The following is a 22,051-nucleotide window of genomic DNA, read 5'->3' as shown; positions in this document are numbered from 1 at the left end:
CCACAAGTGATGGGCATTCAATGTTGGTTTTCAGTATGCAGAGATATCTCTGGATTCTCTGAATCTTTTAACAATGTTGTGGATTTTAGAAGGTGAAACCCCTAAATTCCTTGCAGTTTATTGCTGAGAAACATTCTTAAAGTGTTGGACTGCCCAGTTTTCCACAAAGTGCTGAACCTCGCCTCATCCATGCTTGTGAATAACCGGGCCTTTCGAGGATGCCCCTTTGATACCCAATCATGATACTACCACCTGTTTACAGTTTACCTGTTTATCTTTCAGATGTTCTAATCAGGTGTTTTTTTAGCATTTCAAAACTTTCCCTGTCTTTTGTTGCCTCTGTTCCAACCGTTTCATAACATGTTGCAGGCATCAATTCTAAATGTATATTTCCAAAAAACAATGAAGTTTATCAGTTACACATTAAATATCTTATCTTTGCACTGTATTTGATTGAATGAAAGGTCAAAAAGGATTTGCAAATTATTGCATTATTTTTTATCTATGTTTTACACAACATTTCAACCATTTTGGAATTGGTATTCTGTTTGTTACTGTCTTCTAGAACTACACACCAAAGAGTTTTATGATCTGAAGCCCCTATCAGTAGGATGAGATCATTTGTCAGCAAACTTAGAAATCTCTGCTAGAAAACAAATCAGCTGATCAGTCTGATGTTACTACAATAAAGTTTGGTTAGGTCTGGGGAAAGTTCATGGTTTAGCTTAAGATACAAAAAAACGCTGCCTCCTGTCTAATCTCAGCCTCCTCCCTACACAGACTTTGTCGCTCTCTAATAATGTCAGGTTGCTCCCATAATACAGTATTTTTGTGCCAGAGGTCCTTATCACTTTAGCAGTATTACACAAGAGTGATACTTATGGACCTTGGCACAAGCGCATTGGTCCTCCTGACCACATCACTGTTGTGTCAGTAATGGTGGTAAAGCTCACCTTTGAGTGTAATATAGTGATTATATGACAACATACAAGATATAATCTAAATGTATTCATATTGTGGGACAATTCACTCTCACAATAAAAAATGTGTTATCTCCATTTATGTAGAAACACATGGGATCAAAGTAATCCCTGGAAAAAAACCAGTCACGTCATTAGAACTCCTATGTAATGAAAACTAGTTTAATACTCCAGCAAGTAGATAGAGACAATTTCTAGCCCCTGTTGAGTCAGCCAGCCATCTTGAGCTAACATTTATTCTCTCTAGAGAATAAATACCACTCATATAATCACAAAACTGCTTTGCTAGCTGTATCCTCCTATAACTAAGATATCTGATGAAAAAGAAAAAATCAGCAGGTTTCGCCACACTGTCTGTGAACTTCACATGTATTTTTAAGCTAGTAGTGTGTCACACAGACTCACCGCCACAGTCGATGGAGGATGTTGATGGAACATTGTACACTCTAAAGGTCCAAATTTAATGAAAAAAGACAGATGTAATGATTTCCATTTTTAAAGATTATTTTTTTGGATAGGGACAGCTGAATATATGACAGGAAAGGGGGAAGAGAGAGGGGGAATGACATGCAGCAACAGCCCCACCACATGGGGCGAACGCTCCACCAACCGAGCTATGGGACCACCCTAAATATTTTTAGTCATGAGCACAGTGTGCTGTCATGCTGATTTGAGCATGTTCTACACGTCAAGTTGACCAATCAGATTGCTTGGTCAGATCTACTTGTTGAATAATTGAAAGCAAACATCATATTGGGGCACTTTCTGAAACAACCAATGCTGTCAGTCTTCAAGGAAGGACAGTCTCAGAGTGCCCTTAAATAATTTCTCTCTCTTACTTTTTTTTTTTTTTTTTTGGTTTTATCAGTTTTGAAGCTGACAGATATATTTCCAGATTTTAAACAAATCCTGTATCCAGTATCAATCAGTAAGAGTGTAAAAACCTCTAAAGCCCGTGCAAAATTGTGTCAGGTCTTTGGGTTTCTTGCCTTTTCTCTGTTGCTATTTTACATCTTTCTGTAAGACATACACACTCACACACGGCCTTTCCCCCCTCATGGGAGGGGTCCTGTTGAATGATAGATGACTCCTACTAAAGAGCCAGCTAAATTTAGAGCTCTGCTACACCATCTGACTCCAAAGAGCATAATGGGCACATACACACACAAACGCATACACGTTTTTGATGGATCTTCCTGGCTGTTTGATATACATGCAGACTTAACCTCATAGAGACCCGTTTGAATATCAGTTCAAGCCTTTTTTTGTCCACCCGAGCTTCCTGCCCTCATGCACAATTTCACTGCCCTCTTTTTTTCGCTTACATAGGTGTTTTTTTCTGTGTGTTTATGTGTGTTCAGAGCCAACATCTACCTCTGGGTCAGGACTAAGATCTCACTGTTTACCCAGCTCAAGGCTAACATCTCACAGCTTTACTCATAAATACTGTGACCGCTGTCCAGCTGCACCTCGACAGCGAGGGCAAGACTTTGTAAGCGATCATCCATGCCACTCTACCTGTAAAATTGCACCAAGTGGAGCGTAGAATCCCTCTGTGTCAAAATCCCTCTGACATACAGTGGACATCGGAGTGTCCACCCCCTCGCTGGTACTCACACAGCACATGTTCACATTAGAACACTGTTATTTATTGCAGACAACACAGCAGCCGCCTCTAGATTTTTGATATTGACTGGCAGTCATGCAAATTGCCTTGTTTGTATTCAGGTGGAGGATCGTATTGACACTTTGAATCAATAACCACAGAAAGATGAAAGGGCAGAGGAAGTAAAAGAACGATAAAAAAGATAGAGAAGGTACACTCTTACAAGAATTCTACCTACTACAACCCAACATAAAGGGTTAGAGCCATCTGTGAAAGAAAAAGAAAGAAACTGCCTATCTTAGGTTCTACAGAGAATCCTTGTAATGGTTCCAGCCCAGACCCACTCTGGGAATTCTACCCGGAACCTTTCCACCTTCTAAGAGTGCTAACAAGAATCCACCAGGGAGTTCTCTCAAAAACCTTTTTCAAATTCCAAGGGTTTTATCTAGAACATACTTTTCATATGCTGAGATACCTTGAACCCACTAAGGGTGTTCTCCTGAGAGGATTTTTAATTTCCAAGGGTTTTATCTAGAACATACATAGGGGATTATACCAAGGCTTTTCATATTGCAAAGGTTTTTATAAAGAACCCATCCAGGATGTTCTACTGAGACCCCTTTTATATTCCAGTGGTTTTATCAAGAACATACTAATGGAGTTCCAATTAGAATCATTTTATATTCCAAGGGATTTACCTAGAGCCCACCCAGGGGGTTCTATAGAGAACCAATGATGAAAGAGTTCCCTAATGATTTCAACAATCCTCGAAAAACTCTTTCCTTCAAAAAGGGTTCTTTGGATGAAAAGGGTTCTTAATAGAATCCTTAGTCTTACAAAGAATCCATGACGAACCCTTCCTTCAAAAAAAAGTTCTTCAGAAGCAAAGGTTCTTGGTAGAACGCCAGCCCTTCAGGAAGAACCCTTTGAAACCCTTATTTCCAACAGTGCAGATGAACGAAAGAGACCTCTGGGGACAGAGATCGAAAGAGAAAAATAGGTGAAGAGAAGATGGAGACGGAGGCAACAAAGGGAAGAAATGTCAGAAATGGCTTCCTGCTGGGACAGACACACACCAATACATAACATATTCGGGGGAGTGACTTGAAGAAACAGACAATAAATAAATAGAGCAACAACAGCTCTACTTCTTACTGCTGATATCATTCACACATCATTTGTCTGCTATGTTTGAGCAAGACACACAGGGAGATAGACAGATATGAGATCAATATAGTCACACAGGGTGTAAGAAGCAAAATAATAATTAAATAAGTAATCAGAGTAGGCAGATTCTGTCAGTGCAATCCTCTCAATATGATATCACTCGTTCATCGCAGACAATATTATCTTCTCTTAAATTCTACCGAGCTGTCTCTCAGCCTCTGTTATCACAGTCTGCTTCACAAATGAAATCAGCCTTTATTACAAACAAAACCCCGTTCCAAGCAGTTTTCCATCATTTTTATTCCTTTCACATCCCACCATCCCGGGATAATATTACCTTTCCTTTATGAGAGAGGGAAGCACTGTAGGTCTGAGATAGGTGGAAATCGTGCGGGAGAGGCCACTAAATGACAAGGTGGAGGACCAATGGCTTTTATTACCCTGCTGATTCTGTGTGTGTGTGTGTGTGTGTGTGTGTGTGTGTGTGTGTGTGTGTGTGTGTGTGTGTGTGTGTGTGTGTGTGTGTGTGTGTTTGTCTGACACAGTATCAGTGACCTGCAGAGTACACTCTTAGAAATAAAGATCATAAATAGACCCATAAAGGATTCTTTGGCTTGTCCTCATAGGAGAACACTTTTTGGTTCCTAGTTGAACGTGTTACAAAGGTTCCACTTTGAACCCTTTCAGACAGTTCTACCTAGAACCTACAAGTGTTCTACCTAGAATTATCTGTGAAAGGTTTACTCAGAACCTCCTTAAAGAGATCCTGCAGAGAACCCTCATATGGAGTAATGTTTCCAAAAACAATTTGAAATTTCCACTTTCTGTCAGTCAGAAGCTCGGGCCCCAAAGAAGTCAGCAGCATATCTGGATGTTGTTGGTGTTGATACACTACATTGACACATTTGTAAATGCAGTGACAAACTGTGTTTACTGACAACGGTTTTCTAAAGTTTTCCCAAACCCAGTATCCTTGATATAATTGTTTGTGTGTTTTTTTTAATGCAGTTTTTAATGCAGTGCCACTTTTGGGGTCAAAAGTCACAAGTATTCAGTGTTGGTTTTTGGCCTTTTTTGGGTTTGTTTTGGGTTTGTCAAGGTTTTCAGCTATGTGAGGCCAACCTGTTGCTACACTCATCTTTTGTCATTTCAGGTTGCAAACTTTTAACATCAATATTTTTGGTTTCAGGTCAAGTCTATAGCAATCAAGCTGTGAGTCCTAATTTGTTTGAATTAAGTCTCTAAGTCTCAGATTTACACCGGTGTGGACATGGTGTGTCCATGTATATGTAAGGATAAAAAGAATGAAATTATGTTTTGTATATGTCCCTGTGTCCCTGACTTTAGGTGTTGTTTATTATCTTTACAGTAGACGTTGTACAGCAGTTATGCACTTGGTCACACATTTTGATGCCCATAGTATGTGTGTGGGTGTTTGTGTGTGAGTTTCTGAGAAACTGGATACCTTTGATATCACTTTGTGGTACAAGGGAGCACAAAAGCCAAATAAGAGAAAATAACAGCACTGTAAAAGCTGGTGTTCTGTTTCATTCATCATATTAATCTGGACCAAATGGGTTTGCTGAATCCCCTCTTCTTCCAGCGAATCTCTCCCTTTACCCTTCGCCCTTTCCTTCTTCCCACTCGCTTTGTGTTTTTTTATCCCTCACCAATTTGTCTTACCTTCTGGCCAAATAACACTCCCAAACTCTCCACGCAGACTTTCTGCCTACCCAAATAGTTTTTAAGAGAGAAAGTTTATGTGCAGTGCAGCTCTGTCTTCAGACTAGCTAAAGCACTTCCTGGATTGAGGGTGGCTGTCAGAATCTGCAGTGAAGATTTATTGTGCACATCCCACCCTGACCTTAAGTGTGGTAAGAGAAAAGGATGAGAAAGAGAGACGAATTGAAGAAGAGATGGAGACAGAGAGGCGGAGGAACAAGTGAGGCTGGTAGAGGGCTGGTAAATTTGGTGTAGGAGTATCAGCGGTGCATGCGTTGTCAGGACTTAGGTAATCAAGAGGAGGCGTGTGATGGATGTAGTGTGGCAGTGGGCGAGATGACATGATACCCCGACCCCCTCCGCTCCTCACACATTCTGTCTCTTTCCACAGCTAGGCTAAAGGTCTGTGGCAACATTCACCACTGCTTGGTTTGTACTGGCAGTTTAAACCTGTGGGACCATGTTATACTGATTTTTTTTTCTTTCACAGAGGCTGCTGCTGTTTCACAATCTCAATCTCTCTCTCTGTTACCCTACTCCTCTCCCTCACCCAGACATCCAACCTCCATCACTGTTACACTGTTTCCCCTATTGCGGTATCTCCTGCTGTATTTAAAGTAGGGTCCACAGATACACAGTAGTCACCAAGTGGCTCCAGGAGAGTGACTCACTGTCTGACAGACAAATCCAGCATCATGCATTCATTAATGAATTCAGACCTTACAAGGAATCAGCACTTTTATCTCCTACATGCTATGATGCCTGAACATGCTCCTGCCCACCATGAGGATTCTCTGGCAGAGACACAACTGTATCTACGCCTAAATCACCAGACAACAGAAACTTTTCTTTGTAACTTAAAGACACACTATGCATAATTTTCCACCAAAAAACAATGTATAGTGTCTAGGGCTGGGATGATACACCATTCTACTGATTCAGTACTGTCATGATAGTGCTGATTTGATATGTATTGCAGTTCTACAGATTTATTGCAGTTGTTTGCATTTGTAACACAGGAACATGGGGAAAAGTTGATTCATGCAAGCAGAGACAGTATATCCCCTGAAAACTACACACAGCATGAATTTGAGCTTTGCTACATTTAGCAGTTCCTGTTCATAGTGAACTATAAACTAAATAGAAAATATGAATATACACTGAATATATGCAACTGTCTCCTGACATGCAGTGTCTTCACCAGGTGGTAGCTGTGTTTTTAAACCCACTGGGAATTTTGAGTTTGAGTTATGACCCTTTAAGGTTGCTGCAGCTGGCCAGTGTGTTGTGTTGAAGAGTAGCAGAGTTTGCTATGTGAAATCAGCATTAGTTAGTTAGTTAGTTTTTATATATTAGGAATATGTGAAACACAGAGTCACAATATTTAAGTGAGTCAGTTTTCTTCTCCTGCACTTATAGACTCATACAAACACAATTCCCACACTGATTTTCTCATATGTTTATTGGCTTTAGTCTGTTTGACAGTGGTGTCTAGCCCCCAACCAATAAAATGTTTTGAGACAGGGATTCTACAAAAATATAGCAACCAACAGTTACATTGCGCTCTCCATCTTCCTCTGCTCTCTGTCTGTGAGAGCTGCAGTAAGAAATAAGCACACACAGACAGAGCAGACTGAAGATCACTTCAGGTCCATTCGCACACAATCTGGCATCGAGTGGTGTGGGCCTGTTTAAATGTGCTTTAGAACATAACTGTAATGAAACAAACAGAAAATAACATTTTATTCATCCAATTCACTGCATCATTCTCACTGACGTGCTCCCTCTCTCTCATTTATTGAGGTTCAGTGCAAACGGCAGCAACAAGATGGTGATAATATGGTCGACATCTTCACATAAAAAGCAAGGCTAATGGAGCTCAGCTAACTTGGTGACAAACACATTGTATAATTATACCTTGTTAACAATAAAGCTCTCCCGCTGGTTTGCCAGAGCTCGGCAAGCTTTTGATGTGAAGCAGCAGCAGTAGTTTGTATCAGCAGTAACGTAACATAGCTCTGGTATGAGCTAAAAGCTATCAGTTAACAGTAAAGTAAGGCTGATATGTAAACCAGTGGTTTAATTTACATCGTAATCACATTTTCTCCACTGGTCGGGCTCTCTAGAGGGCAACTTTCCACATTTTCTTTACTTTATCCTAGAGAAAACATCCTGTCTTAGATACTGAGCCACTTTAGAGAGCCCTTTATCATGTTTTATCTATCATAAGAGCATCCAAGAGGGCACTTTTGTGGCTTTTTTGAACATTTCCACAAGGGGGGGTCTCTTGAGTTCACCAGTAAGTGAAACTAAACTCCAAACCACAGAGAGTCAGTCTTTGGAGTGAATCACAATCAGCCCATGCAGGACCACAGCAGCATGGCTCTGCATGGATACCTCTGCTTTAACCACTGCTGTGAGGCTGTAGTGGAGATGTATGTGATCAAGGGGCAGCTGAAGCAGATTGATCTCTATACCATGACTGTTTCACACAAATATCACCACTTTGGAAGTTAAGGGGATGAGTGTAGAGCCAGGTTTTTTTTTCTTCCCATAGATTTATACAAGTTAGCCAAGACAGAATAGTTAGAATAACAAGATGCTTCCCATGAAGCTCCATCCTTCATGTGATGTGTTCTTTATGGCCATCATTTGACCAAACACAGCCATGAATTTGATTGTTTTCAATCAATAAATCAAAAAAACTTGTATAGCACCTTTTCATACAGATTAATACAATTCAAAGTTCTTAACAGATGACGGCCAAACCGAAAAGAAGACATGACAAGTGTAGACAGTAATCCAGTCACATAAAAACTGTAGATAAAATAGAGTAAAAGGACAAAGCAAAGAATCGAAATTATGACAATGAAAATTTTGCTTTAAATGTAGCCTAAAAGGTGTGATTACTTTGAATCCACCTTCCAGACTTTCAACCTTCAAACCTTTCTTCTTTACAAATCCCACTTAAACCCCATCCCACACTGTACACACACACAGTGGAGCCTCTGATGTCAGTGTTAGACTTCAGTGCTCTCTTACCTGGCCCTATTTCAATGGCTACGAGATCTGAAGGTTTCTCTCTGACATGAATTTAAATTACTGTAGCAACAGACCTAAGTGTTGCAACATGTTTGCATTTTTATATCAAACCAGACTGAAGAACAAAAGGAGAAGATGATGAAAAGGAGAGAGTGACACTGAAAACAGACAAATGTTTAACTAATTGTTGCCCACATATCATTTGGCTCACATCATCAACCTCTGATAAGAAGAAAGAATCTCTCCAGCCCACATATCCAGCCACAATTCCGATCTGAAAATGCCAACTACAAACCCAAAATGCCTGTTAACAACCTGTCCAAAAATATCACTATGACTGCTCAAGCTGAATACGTATATAGACGGTGGTAATTCACAGCTCAAGTTTACAGCACAGCTAGATTTTGTGGTGCAGCTGCAGAGATGCCACGCTCAGCTGGGTTTCCTACTGGAAATCAACCGAGGTGAAATAAGGCAATCCAAATTTCTGTAACAGCATATTCTGTTTACTAGCAAACCCACAGGAAAATACTTTGGGGGCCGTTGGATCCACAAAATCTTATTTGGGCCAAAATGTTCCCAAAACTAGCACTAAGAAATTATGGAGGAAAATGTGTTTGTGCTTAGGTGTCCTTTTTATAGACAGCTAGAAATTTAAAGAAAAAGTACTGACAGACTGGTGGTGTACAGTTCAGTTTGTCAGCATTTTAATAAGCTTTTTTATATTATGTCTTTGGTTGAACATGCTCCTCATCACCTTTTCTTTTATCCTGCAGTAAACAGTCCGGTCTTCATCTGTTTCAGAACAACAAAAGAGCACAAATCAATTTTAACTTATAGCAGTGATTTTCTTTTATGTTTGCTCTTTTTGTGGCACTGTGACGCAGTGACTATTCTGAATCAGATTCATGCACAGTGGCTTAACAACAGTAGGTAAGACCTTTAACCATAGGTTTTGTGGCTGCCCATTTCCTTACACAACGGCATGTTCAATAACTTTTGTATTCCATTAAATTTTATGGCAGTCTGTCTGAAAATGTCCTCCTGCTGGGATAAAACATTTTCTACCTTTCTTTTCCCTTTGATTTGCTCAGAGCTTTTGTTTTCTTTGTCCCTCCTGCTCTCCCCAATTTTCAATAGACTTGTTCTATTCATAGGACTTTATAAAGGAAACATGCAAGGTAATCAGGAGTGCTTGTGATAGATAATTAGCTGCTGTCCCACAAATCAACACCTCTCCTGAGAAAACTGTGTTTTTGTGTGTTCGCAGTTGACATGAGAGACACAAACCTACTGTGTATGGGTGAAACATGTCCTCCTTCAGACTCCTGAAAGTAGTTTAAACAAAACTAAGAGGCGTCCATGATGTCCGCAGCTGTCCATGTATGGATCCATTTAGTAGTTATAATATAGCCCCATCTTTGTTGTGTATTGATAAATGGTGCTGTCCGTGGTGCTGAATTAGCAGACAGATTTGTAATATTCTCTGAACTATGAACATAGCTATTTCTTCTGTGAAAGAATATACAGAAACAAAATGAAGAGTCATGAGTCATTTCACAAGTCACAGCTAAACAAAACACTGTCCTGTTAAATAATAATACATCTACTGGATACAGTAAAGTGTAAGTCACACTGAATCTAAAAGATGTGTATCATGTCTGTGTGTGTTCTTAGATTTGATGGAGTTATGAGTCCAAGAAGAAGTACAATTTTTGAAGGTGGGCAGTTGTGTACTAAGATTTTTAAGGTACCATAATTGCTTCCATGACTTGTGTGTTGCAGGTCCAACTGCTGACTGTGTTATTAAAGGGCCAAAACATTGTGATGAACTACAATAACTGACTTCCTGTTGCTTTTTTAAACACCAACATACACTTGTCTCTTCAACCTCACACAGTATCTTTGCCTCATTTTTCCGGGTATCTTAATTTTACATCAACAATTGTAAATGAACTGATTAAAATCACAGGTTTCTTTGCCGTTATTGGACACATTGATGCAGACGTTTATTTTGTTGTCTCACAGCAAACTTTGCTCCAGTGGAGGGCTTAAATTAATTTTCATTAGTGATCATAAAAACACAAAAACAATTTCAATGTGAGCACTGAACATCAAAAGGTAACTTGAGCACAGTTTGGAGATCTGAAAATTTCCAGTTATTACTGTGTGCAAAATGTGTTACTGCATAAAAATAAGAGAGAGAGAAAAAAACGCAAGGTAAACCAAACTTTTACTTCGCAGGTGCCTGTATTGACTACTGGTGTTAGAAGGGAACTTGCATAACTGTGAAAATTGTGTCCTGTCAGACACACACACACACACACACACACACACACACACACACACACACACACACACACACACACACACTTAAAATGAGATCGTACACCACTCATCTGTCCATGAAGGGCAGATAAGTGGTGTAAGACATGTTGTCAGGCGGCAGAAATAACTCTGACGTTGATGAAACAAGACAAGTAGTAGAAGTAGGTCACCAAAACTGTCAGATGAACTAATTACTTGTCATTTATGTAGTTTCACATGTATAACTCTTTGTGCATTTGTTATATGTCAGTATGAGCCCTAAATGTACCTAAAAGAAAACAATGGATCATTTATGTCTTTGGTCTTTACAGACCAAGGAAACCAAGCTCCATATTGGACAGACAGACAGGTAGATGACCTGTTGCATCAACAGGGGTGAATTCAAACCCAGGACACTGCATACTTTACGCATCTTAGACCACTAAACTACTGGGACAATCCCAAATTTGTAATATTACACAGTACTTGTCCCCACTCTAACTATTCTGTTGCTCTATATAAACCCAACAGGGTGAGAAAGTCAATGTGATCAGTCTCACTAAAATTGCCATGCAGCCCGAAAACCCTGTGGATATTAACGTGTGTGTGTGTTTATGCGTGCGTGTACATATGTGTGCGTGTATATGTGCGTGTGGCCTATTATGAGCTTGTGGAGAGGTCATTTGGCTGTTGACTCCCAGTCTCTGCCGGGAGCGGCTGTATAATTGCTACTCTAATTAGTCTCTTTTGCCAGCCGGTAATTCATAGTCACCTTCAAGTACTTCACCCATACACACACACAGACATGGATACAGTACGTGTATACACAAACACACATGCACACACACATTTAGCAGAAACTGCTCCTCCACTATCACTTCCTTTTAATTGTTTTTTCTATTTTTGTAATTATAGGCTTTCAGACACCCAATTTTGGATGCTTACAACAATTGACATGATAATGGTTTCCATGTTGACACTGAGCTGACAATGATTTATGGCAATTATGTGTTTGCAAACAGCACTTTTGCTAATGAATCTAGAGACTAAGTAATTCTGAGGCCAGACAAACAGGACTGGATGAGAGCCTTGGTTTTAACGAAACCAACAGTCACTGAGCTGTTAGACAGCAATTTGCAACATTATGCCTGAGTGTTTGTCGGAGCTAAAAAAGACAAAATACCTTTCCTTGAGTACTTAAACTTGTAATTTGCTAGTCTCTGCTTTCCCCCCCAGTTTAGACTGCCTCATTCGCTGTACTTGGGAGTAACTACGACCGCCTCTCTCCCCTCTCTTCCCTCAAACAAGTGTGTGTTGTGAGATTGGATTCCTGTCTGTGCAACAGGAGAGCAGAGAGAAAATGTTTTTTTTAAACATCTCTGTGTTTTCAGCTCTCAGTTTTTGTAGCTTCTATCTGAATCTCTGCGTTTTGAGGTTTAGTTTTGCTCCTGTGTTGCTGTTTGGACTTTCAGGTTTCTGCTTTATTTTGCCATTTCATGTTTGCTTCTAGCTGTATAGGAGTTGTGTTAAGTTGCTGCTGAAAAAAACGGACATTTCCTGATTTTGCTGCTTTATAATAAAAGCTTTTAACATCAACGGGGGACTTTTATTGTGAAGAATTTACTGGAAATGAAACATTCGCACTTTTATTGCCACTTTACTAAAGACACAGCTACAAGTGGCTTCATGATGTCTGATGATGCATTATGTAGTCTGAACATACCATTACTGACTGCTCCACTGGGAAAACATTGGCTTCCACACACCTTCTTGCAACCTGAGGCAATGATATCACTTGTGAAACTGGGGTCTTCTTGACTATAAAACGATTGCAACAATCAAAATGTTGGTGAAAAAATTCTGAAAAAACAATCAGTAGAGAAAAAAAAAACAGTTCGGGTAAAATTAAAAAAAGCAGGAAAACTATTCAGACCAAACTGGTGCTGCTTATATGGATAGATTTTTCTGGACCCACAGAATCCAGGAAAAGAAGTGTTGTTACTGAAATTTACGGATGAAAGTTATGTGCCAAGCTTGTCGTTATAGTGCCAGAGTTTGTTATTATAGTGCCACCATCTGGTCAGTCAGTACAGGGTTTTTTTTTTTTGACTCAGTAATGGGTGAGATTTACAACCAGTGAAATCCAGATTGTTTTAACACACAAGAGAAAGAGGAGAAAGAAGAAGAGAAATAATCCTAACAGATATAATAGGTTTCCAGTAGTGACCCCTAAAAGTGGGGTTATGCAGCTCAGGATAATAATTATGGCACATCCTTTTTAGAGTGCATGTTTTATAAACCAAATCATTGATCATTTCAGAGTGCTTTAAATCTGGTTCGAGGCCAGTGCTTTGGTCAAGGACAATGGCAAGAGTATTTGTACCTCTTCCTCTTTTGGGAGGCAGTAAAACTAGAGCACTTCGAGAAAACTTGCATTAAAGGAGGGAGAACACACAACCCCAAACAGAAAATCCTTTCTCAGCTAACCATGGAATAACTACATTTACAAAGATATAAATGGCTAGATTTTCTGTTTGGGAATATTTTTTTAATTCTATATTTTGTGCAGGCCTGATTTCACATCATTGCACTGATGCTCCTAACAAACAGTTATAACAGTAAAGTCGTTGAACTGACTTAAACTGTACAAAACTTACACTTACAGTGATGTCCCTCCACCTTTGTAATAATCTGATTATTTCCAGGTTCATTTGTTAACATAGCATCCAATCCACTCAACCAATCCAGTCCCTACATTTTATACCTCTGCTTTCACTTTGCCTCTACAGTAACTTTGTCTTTCTTTCCCTCCCTGGCTCCTCCTCCCCGCCCCTCCTTAAAGTCACCTTCTTTCCACTGCTCATCAATCTTTGTTGTGGATCCTTCCTCCAGCAGGCCCTATAGGCTATTCTCCCCCCTTAACTCCATCCCTCCACCTCTTTCACTTCCTCTTTCTTCCATCTTTCCCTCTCTCTCATCAGTCCCGTTCCTCATGTCCACACTACAAGCTAAGAATAACCTTATGTTCACAGGCATCTTTGCTGTTTTTATCTGGTTATTCCTACTCATGACTTATGAGTTCATTTGGCACACCTGCACAATCGAATAATCCTGTTCTATCTTCCTGAAGCTTACTATGCTCATATTTAATGTCTAGTTTTGAGGTCGGTTCACCCTATCCTATTGTGATGAACAATATTAAGAATCTACAGTGTTGCTGGTGGCTTTGTGAGGCTGCACAAACTCTGAACATTATTTGGCTAATGAAAATGTCATCAGTTTTGTAGGTATCCGGTCACAAACCAAAGTACCAATCACAAAGAAATTTTGACCACGAGAACCTTTGGATGAATTAGAATCAGATGCTAACTTAATGGTGGCAATAGAGGAGCAATTTGCTAAAATGGATGCAATGGGAATAAATGGCAGGGTGTGCTTGAATTGAACTGGTTCAAATATGACGGGTAGTCTGAACACATCTAAAAGCAAAAGTGTTTCTACCTGTTTAAAAAAAGCCAGAGTAAAAGAGTAAAAAGCCTGCCATCATAGAAGTAGCAAGAAGAGTAGTAGAGCGCAAAGAGTAGTACTAATGTAGATAATGATGCATAGTTTCAGACATTTTCTCCTCGAAGGCATTCATGCTGTTGCACTTAAATGTAGAGAACAAAATGATGGACTTAGTTGTGTGATAATTGGTAAAGAGAACAAAACACAGGAAGCCTGCATACTTTCCCACCTTCACACCTCCACAGAGCCGTATGCTCTGACAAGGGGATCCCGTGGTGTTCCCAGGCCAGTGGGGAGATATAATCCCTTCACCTAATCCTCGGTCTGCCCCATAGCCTCTTCCCAGCTGGGCAGGCCAGGAACACCTCCCTAAAGAGGCGGTCAGGTGGCATCCTTACAAGATGCCCAGACCACCTCAGCTCCAGTGGTGTTGCCCTTCCAGTGATGAGAAGAGTAATATAGCTACCATGTCTTTATGCTGAATTTGAACGTAGGTTAGTTAGCGTGATAAACATGGTGGTGGAATATGGCTAGCCTGGTAGAGCACCTACAAAGCTCACAAATGAACTACAGTTTGTTTAAACCTAGGTCTTATTTTGAAAAAAAAAACTTAAAAGGAGTCATTTCTTTTCCTTTAGACAGATCCTGGTTAGCTGTTTTCCCCCTGTTCCCTGTCTTTATGCTATGCTATGCTATGCTAGGCTATGCTATGCTATGCAATGCTAAGCTAAGCAACTCCTGGTTCTAGCTTCATATTTTCCATGCAGATATGAGAATGGTATAGATTATCTAACTCTCAGCAAGTAAGCAAATCAGTGTATTTTCCAATATGTGAAACAATTCCTTAATGATTTACTGCTTTCCTCCACTGTTGTTGTTTTCTAAGTTGTAGGCATATTTTTCAGTGTAATGAAGGTCATAGCTTTAAGTCTTTCCTTCTCTTCCTCTCCCACTTTCTTCTTAAAGACTTTTCTTATACCATTTATTTTTCTCTATCCTCTCTTTTCCTCCCTCACCTCTTTTCATCTGCACCTTTCCTCGCCGTCATCTCTTTGCCCTGCGACTTCAGGATCTCAGATCACCTCATCTCTCCTCATTCTTCTACCTTTCCTATCTCATTCCTCCAGTTCTTGTTTGAAGTTAGAAGGTTGGGTTGGGTGACAGATCTCCTAAAGACTTTCAACTCCAAAGGTCTGGAGGCAACAACTCCCACAGTTAGGTTCTAATGGAGAGACAGACAAAGAAGAAAAGAGACCAAATAAACTGCAGAGAGGAAAAAGAAACTGAGATGGAGGGGGGCAGATAGCAATTTTGTTTTCTTCTCGCCATCGACTGCCCCAAGAGATGATGGAGGATCTTTGATGTGTGATGTATCCGTTCTCTCCCTCTCACTCTCTTTCTTTTCTTTGTCCTCTGGTTGTTTCACGTCCTCCCTCTCCTTTGTTTGTGTGGTTATTTATTTCATTCATTCCTTCCGTCTGTCAATTTGCATCAGGCAGAGACACAGGAAAGTGGAGGGATCGGGGAATACAAAACTTTTCGCTTTGCTTTCATAAGCAAGGCAAGCCAGAGCTGCTCTCCTAAACTTTAACTTTGGCTTTGAAGTTTTTGAAGTTGACACTTAATGGTGCTGGATTGATGTTGGTGCATTCATGCATGTGTGACTGTTTGTGGGTTGGTGTTATTACAAGTGCTGTCTCCTTGTGCAATCACTGTCTCGCTCTTTGTCACACAAACGCACACCCCCGTAAACACGGGTTCGCGCTCACAGTGGCCTGTGTTTAACTTTGAACTTGTGCCATAGTGGATGGTTCTTTGCATTATTTCCAGTCCTGAGGTTTTGTAATGGACACTGATTTCACCTCCTACACACACACACACACACACACACACACACACACACACACACACACACACACACACACAACAAAGTTTCTCCATTTGTGTCCAGCTGGCGTCTTCCCATGCATAGCAGTGCACCTGTTCTCTAAAGCTCTAATCATTTCTCTGACAAGATGCCGAACTTTTGTGCCATGTAGTCGACTGAACTACATTTCACTACAGCTTGAAAGTTACCGTTTCCATCAACCTGACTTCATATTCTTTGGGTGTTATTTCGGTGCTAGTCGTGTGGATGAGCAGTACAAGTTGTTATCTTGTTCACACATGATAAAAAGCACCATCTATGGAGGCAGGGACATTGGGTATTATCCCTTCCCAAAATTAAAGATGGGGGTGCCACCCCCCCGCCACCTTAATCCTGGGGGAAAGCATGAAAAAATGCAGTTGTAATATTGCCATATACTAATAACTTTCATTGGTATTTGAAAGGACTACAAATAAAGCCATGACATAGGCCATATTGTTCTAAATATTTAGTTTACATGATGAGGTGTAGTGTGTGTTTAGTTGTTCTTATGTGTTACCAGCTGAGCACATCGAGCACTTAAATGAATTAATTTAAGCATAAAGCGACATGCATTAATTGGTACAGTAATTTGTGGCTCTACCATCTAAATTTGACTAACACGTTGTGATGCCTGTCACCACTTTTGTGTGGAAATACTTGAATGAAAGAATGAAATGATGTGCAAAGTCTGCACTCTCACCAGGGATCTAAAGTGATTGACTGAGATTTGCTTTGGAATCTCTGACAAAATTCCATGTCAAACCCAAAGTGTGCAACAACAGTAGATTCATACTTTCTATCGAAAACCTTTCTGGGTGAAATACTGGTGGAGATGGCAGCATATGATGGATTTACCTTCAGTAGTTGCCTGTGGCAAAATGCACCTCTCACTGAGGAAAGGCAGCCAAAATCTTTAGAAGAATCCACCTGAAATCTCAAATCTAGTGAGTGAGTTTTTTTTTAGAGTTTTGCTTTTTAGCTTTGACTGACCATTAACTTAATCAAGCCCAATATAACACTAACACTGCAGTGCACACGGTGCAAGCAGGTTAGGGTTAGCATCTAACATTATGTAGGCTAACATGTTTTGCTGCCCCAACGTATAAACCAAGTTGGCACCCATGATTTTTATTTTTTACTCTTTTGTCACCTTGTGTGCAGAACTTTTGTAGATTTACTTGAAATGCTGTTCAAAACTGTTATAAATTTGGATTGAAACAGGGCTTGTGTCAAAGGCTCATTCAGAGTGCATGTGATCGTGTGAGACTAAACCCAAAATGTATCCTATACCCTAAAGTCACACCAGATATGAAACATCAGCAGAACATAAACACTACTGTCCATTCATTCCATTAACACCAAATCCAGGTGTTAAGGTTTGACGCTCCGTGTCTACAGCTACACTAACTGTGTGCTAAAAAGATTCACATTATCCACTGCGGACTGTGTTTACCAGTGTTTTCAAAATGGAGGGCATCGCTTCCCTGAGCAGGAACAGAGCCAGACATCAAAAACTCACAAAAATGTTTTAAAGAAACACTAGCAAGCATTTATTGCTGTCTTGTATGCAATATTCCACCCTGTAGGCTTCTGTTTGTTGAAAGTTCGTTTCTCCTTTAGAGAACTGAAGCCATTATCAGAAACTTTCCAGACCACTTGAGCCAAAATGTTTCAAAGTGCATTGTTTCTTTTTGTTGCTTGTAAGGTCATCAAGTTCAAAGTAGCTTGATATATGACATATAATAATCTGCCTGGTGGATGCATTTCCACCAGCAAGTCAATTATTTTATACAATTTTCTTTTACATTTTTAACTGTTAAGGAACAAGTTTTCTGCCTGTGCAGCATGCAATTGTTGTTTCAAATGTGTTCCCATAATTATATAAAAAGATTTAAACAAATGATTAGCCATAGGCAGTTTAATACAAACATATCCACATTGCTTTTCAAATTCCCATGTTGGTCCAACATAGTCTTAAGCTCTTCCTCTGGTTAACAAAGTTGTATTGACATGTGTGGCTAGATAATTATCTCACTTCTGTTCCTGAGACGGATCTCTCACTGACATCCCAACCCGGCAGAGGCTCCTCTTGGGCAAGGGCGCCTCGGTATCTCCCCTTTGAAGCCTGCAAGTGGAAGTCACCCACTAGGCACTCAGATCCCATATGGGCCTGAGCTCCCTTTGAAATACTGAACAGCAAAAACAGGGAAGAAGCGGGGGAGGGGAGGGATTAGTGTGCACGCATGCAGATATACAGAACTTGTTTTACACTTGGTACATGCGTAATGAGATGTAACCAGATTGAAAAAAAAAAATCTGCAAGATCCAGATGATAATGCAACACCCTAAAATCAAAAATACATATTCTTTCCTCTTACCTGTAGTGCTGTTTATCCATCCAGATTGGTAAGAGACAATGGTGTTGAATTTTTCAGATGTATTTTTTGGTGCTTTGTGTATCAAAAGTCACAATAACTTTGTTTATATGGCACCTTTTAAAACACTTTGACAGACAAAGCAAAAGAAGGATAACAAGGAAGCAGCATAACAACAGAAAGCCAAACAGCGAGGCCAAACAAAAGCAAGCACAAACAAAACTTAGCAGAAAAAGACAGAATGATAAAAGAGATAATAACAATAAAGATAAGAATAATGTGTCAGTATAAACAAACAGAAATTAAAAATATGTGTTCAATCATCCGTCCAATGATAACTCCCACAAGTGCCTGAAACAAAAAGGCAATCAGTTACGGAGGTGGCATGGCTAAATTATTTGGACTCACACCACTGAAATACTCTCTGCTGAGACCAGTGATGCCTCCCACAAGAGTCCAAATGACAAATGGTTCATTAGTTTGGTAATGTTACAGGAATCCATTCAAAAGTTCTGCACCTTTTTTTAAATTGTGGGCCCCTCCCACTGCCACGCCCCCTTTTTTGCCAGTTGACATAAACATAAGAATTAGATTAAAGATTAAGATTAAGGATTAAAATATTAAAAAAGTTAAAAAGGCAACAGCCCTGCGATGAACTGGCGAATTGTCCAGGGTGAACCCCGCCTCTCGCCCAATGTCATCTGGGATAGGCTCCAGCAGCCCGCGACCCTTATGGAATAAGCGGTTACAGAAAATAAATGAATGAATGAATAAAAAGGCAACACCACAAAAAAAGCAAGTCTAGAAAAATGGCTTTAAGAAGTGATTTAGAAGAGCTTTACCTCCTCAGAGTGTCATCTAGTTCCATTATATTTGAAAGAAGGGAGACATCTCTTGGGACAATCTCTCCAAAACTCGGCATTTTACACCAAAACTATCTAAATAGATAAATAGCACTACATATGAGAGGAAAAATATGTACTTTTGATTATGGGGTAAACAGTCCCTTTAAAAGCACAAGTCCAAAACATGTCCACTGTGTTTCCTGGAGACACACTGACACCATATGTAGACAATCTGTATACACAATGCATAAGATCTGTAGGTGCAAGGCTGCCTTTTATATGTGTTTATGTCCTGACATCCTAACTTCTAATACTAATCAAAGTCAATCCCATTAGTATCAGTCACATCTGCAGCACCATCAAATCCACAATCAGATTATCCCCCCATTGATTCTGAGCACCGACTCAGCACATCGACATGCTGCATATGTGTTAAGCAGCTGTGCGGAATGATCACCAATAGACCAGATGTTGTATCTCGCACCTCAATAGCAGCGAAAATGAACCGGATTGATTAGAACTCCCATCTGCTGCACAAGCATGGTGTTAATAAGCAGGCTGCGTAACGCTCTTCATTAGTGAGGGAGGTTACTCAAGGCTAAGTGCTCAAAGGCTATCCCAGGTTATATCAGAAGAGCTGAGAGGAAGAGGTGAAGCACGGCCCGATGAGTGCTGGCACTGCTGATGCAAAGAAGAGGAAGTGGAAGGAGAGGCAGAGGCACTCAGAGACAGACAGACAGGCACGAGTGGGCTTGTGCAATCAATTAAACTGCACACCAAAGCAGGGTAAATGGTCAAGCATGCTGAAGAGTGGTGCAGTCAAGCTTTTTCGGAAGAGGTTAAACAGGTAATGTACTAATGCATTTCAGTGAGTGTTAAGCATCTGCTTTAAAACTTCACAAGCCAAGAATTAATATGAAAATATGCATTTTTTTCATAATAAATCACCAGGAGGACCCATAATAGAAAAACCATTTCTCCTAACTGAGACAACATACTGTACTATCGATTCCTATTGTTGTCATAAGGACAAGACATTTGATTTCATAATGCCACTTTGCTTGATTAAGTAAAAGTAAGAATAATATATATCTATCATTGCTACTAGTGGTCTGCCAAAAATGTTTCCAAATCCACCTTTAGCAAAGATCTATGACAAAATTAGAGGAAGGTGTGATTTCTTATTTATTTTTACTTTTTTTTCACCTGAACGGATGAGAGACTATAATGTCTACTACTTTACACACACGGGGCCAAAATACACACATGCACAAACAGGACCAATATACATGCACTAATGTATGGAGAGTTGACAGAGTGAGGGACCTGCCGCCTTTTCAGGCACCAAGAGCTGATAGGGGTTTGGTGGTGCCTAGGAGGTGAACTGGCATCTCTCCAGCTACCGCACTCCATGCTGACTGGTCCTGGCTGGACTTGAACCGGCCACCTGAGTCCCAAGCCAAGTCCCCACAGACTGAGCAACTGCTGCCCAAATGCTCCTTGCCAGGGAATCTGCTAGACCACAATTGTATTTAGGGTACAGACATGAGACTGACAGCCAGGGCTGCTGCTGGCCATTTGGATGCCCGTAGTATAATTGCTTTGTGGTGCCTGCCCCTCTCAGGTTCTGGATCACACCTATTCACATTTTAAAAGTTTAGGAGTATAATGGAAGTAGTATGTGTATGGTGGCAGCAGCTTTCAGGTTGATATCATTTATTACACAGATTTGGTGCACATTTAACCATTTTTGATCACTTGGGAATTGATAATGGTCAAACGTCCCTCCAAAGTACCAATTAAAGACACCTGGACCTCAACAAACACCACAGAAAAAATCATGCTGCAATTTGGTTTCAAAAGCCTTTGCTATTAGGAAATTTCTGTAAGAATTGCTTTTTTTGGGCAAATGAATGGCAAGCGCTTCTGTTCTGGTAATTGTTCATAAACCCCCTTATTCTCAGTATATGTAGGAAACCCATCCCTCCCCCTGAATGCCCTATGTCTCTACTTTCTGGTTGTGAAGTTTCATGAGGCTCTGAGTATCCTAGAGCAGTGGTTCCCAGACTTTTTCTGGTAAGAGTTTATTCATGCATAAATTAATGTTTCTGATCATTTTTACTCCTATTTTTGCATCAACCTATGTAATCTTGAGACTTAACTGAAAACGGACATATTAAAACTTTATAATGAGAAATAAATCCACTTAGGCTGAGTTAACAGGCCATATCATCATTTTTATTATTTTTATTAGGTACATTGAGGATATAAATCTTAAATTTGCAGAATTTCCCTCATACTGTTTTATTTATTTGGGGACCCAGATAAAATCTCCTATAACCCAGATGTGGGTTCCGACCCAGTGTCTGGGAAAGACTGTCCTAGAGAGTCACAACAGGTCATTTTATACAGAGAACAAGCTTCAAAAATGTTTTTACTACTATGAAATGGCTACTGTGGGAACTAACATCATCATACAAGAACACGATTGGGCTGATTGAGTCTCAGGTTTTCAGTCAGACCCAATTTATATTGTTTGGGGTCCTAGTATGTAGACATATTGAAATAGAATAGCTGAAAATAATACATTT

The 22,051-nt window shown here is 40.0% G+C and overlaps 1 protein-coding gene across 1 annotated transcript in view; it reads left to right on the top strand.

Annotated features, from left to right (window-relative positions):
* The window catches only part of LOC146328170 (calsyntenin-2-like), a 322,009-nt gene that overhangs the window by 260,979 nt on the left and 38,979 nt on the right, over positions 1-22,051 (top strand). The gene's annotated exons all lie outside the window — the stretch shown is intronic.

Source organism: Lutjanus erythropterus, chromosome 4 (genome assembly GCF_056507025.1).
Source record: "Lutjanus erythropterus isolate fLutEry1 chromosome 4, fLutEry1.hap2, whole genome shotgun sequence".
NCBI classification, from domain to species: domain Eukaryota; kingdom Metazoa; phylum Chordata; class Actinopteri; order Lutjaniformes; family Lutjanidae; genus Lutjanus; species Lutjanus erythropterus.
The sequence above is the reverse complement of the archived record's forward strand: the minus strand, read 5'-3'. Positions and strand labels throughout refer to the sequence as shown.